This window comes from Sparus aurata, chromosome 21, assembly GCF_900880675.1.
Source record: "Sparus aurata chromosome 21, fSpaAur1.1, whole genome shotgun sequence".
Taxonomy (NCBI): Eukaryota; Metazoa; Chordata; class Actinopteri; order Spariformes; family Sparidae; genus Sparus; species Sparus aurata.
In genome coordinates, this window is record NC_044207.1 from 34,110,552 (window position 1) to 34,112,746 (window position 2,195).

The window sequence follows — 2,195 nt, forward strand, 5'->3', positions numbered from 1 at the left end:
TATAAAAGGGGCTCAGCACTGAACCTGGTGGCACAGCCACACCTACTGACTTGTATATAATAGCTATATGTTTCTGTTTGCTTCTCTTTCTTTAGCTTTGTTGTCCTTGTTTAGCTGTATGCTAATATTCACGTCTTCCTCTACATTTGTTCTTGCTGCTGTGTGAAAGTATATTGAGAGCTAATTACAACCAGAGTCAAATGACTTGTAGGCGTCAACATACATGGTCCATGAAGTTGATTCTGTTTCTGATGATTTGCTATGAAGACAAACTGAAATCCATAAAAACAAGACTGTTTCTAAAACACACACTGTGATTTTTCACTTTATTGAGAATGTCACACTGAAAGAATTGAACAAAGCTGCCACACTCTGCATAATGTATTAAAAAGAAAGACAAGAAGAGAAAAATACTAAAACAATCAAATATCTAGCAGACAGCTAATGATTCAGCTTCATGTTCTATTATTATACAAGTCACAATTCAAAGTGGAAATAAACTAGAGGATGAAAATAACACTATAGCACAGAATTTATACTCAGTCACTGCAGATATATATGTGTATATATGTATTTATATATGTAGGATGACTGAATCTAACCTGTGCATCAAAAGATACATTTTACAACCAACCACAAATCATGAACATTGACATTTGTGAGTGCTGATCAAAGTGATCAATGAGACGAACTGATGAGATTTGATGGTGAGAAAAGGCGAGCAGAAAACAGTCAGTCAGCATGTGAGCAGTTGGTGGACGGTCCCTTGTTTCAGAGGATCCTCAGCAGAGAGAGTCCACAGCAGTACACCAGACTCTTCACTATCAGCACTGTGTAGAGCACACAGAGCAGCTTCACCCTGCACTGAGACTGGAAGGACACTGACACACACACACACACACACACACACACACATACACAGACTGTGTTAATTTCACCTTTCACTGCACACACAGTCATTAGATTCATCCTTCATATAGAAATATTCATAGTGGAGCTTTAAGATAAAATCCCCAAAATTTTTACAGCAGCCTCAAAATCCAAAATGTAGTGTAGTGTCCCTAAAACGTGTTATTTGTCAGAGTGTGGAGTGAAAGCTCTCTCATTGGGATTAGTTGTGCTGTTGGACACTCTAACAGAATCAGGGAGTGTCTGTTTAAATCCTTCAATGATGAGCAGAAAGTGAACAGACTGATCTGCAGCCCTAACTGCAGCAGAACATTGGAGCTGTCCATGCAGAGAGGCAGCAGGTGATCTTACAGTCAGCTTGCTGCAGAGCTGGCAGGTCTGCTGGCTCTCTCTCTGGAGGACAGGAGGCTGCTGCAGCTGCTGGAACCTCTGAAACAGAAAAGAGGCCAAAAGAAATGTCAGTCCTCTGCTCCTCTGCTCTCTTTGACAGCGTCTCCACATGAAGCTGAATCACTGCTGAACACAGTCACCAAGCCTTCATTACCTTGTTCTGTTTGGGCCTCCACTGTGCCCCCCTCGTGCTGGACGGAGCAGCGGTATTTATATGTGAAGGTAGCGTTCCTGTCAACCAGCAAGATGGCGGCGGTGCGTCCCGACTCTCTGAGCTCCAGCTGCTCTTCCTTAACATGGCTCCACTTCTCCTGATCCCCCTCCTGTCTTTTCCAGGAGACCCGGACCAGAGGAGGAAACATGGCTGAGGCCACACACAGCAGGGAGCTCCTCCCCTCCAGGTGGGCTCTGGATGCTGCTGGGTACACGCTCACCACGGGCTTCACTACCTGCTCATGTGAAGCTTGACAGCAGCAACAAGCAGCACAGACACACATTGACACAGTCAACAGCAGCTTCCAGCACTGCACTGCATTCAGTGTGATCCTGTAAACTACATGGACTCTGATCACTAAACTACTCATCAATACAGCACAAAGTTCAACACATAGACTGGATTCACCTGCACATCAAACACACTCATCATGTCATGTCATCATATGTTATATGGGGACAAACAACATTATGTGTTCAGCACTTCTTTCTTTCAATGTGCACATTCATCATTATTATGACTCTTACTAATAATAATATAACATCATATTTTCATACAATGGAAAATCTTCATCTGTATCATGATAAAAGACAGATTATAATAAAGGACATATTTACCCTCAAGTTTAATATGAGCTGACATTTTAATGTTTACATCATCCACCACATATCATAAATATTTA

General features: G+C 42.2%; 1 pseudogene; it reads right to left on the minus strand.

Annotated features, from left to right (window-relative positions):
- Positions 1-409: 409 nt before the first annotated feature.
- On the minus strand, positions 410-1,986 carry LOC115572511 (uncharacterized; annotated as a pseudogene).
- Positions 1,987-2,195: the final 209 nt, after the last annotated feature.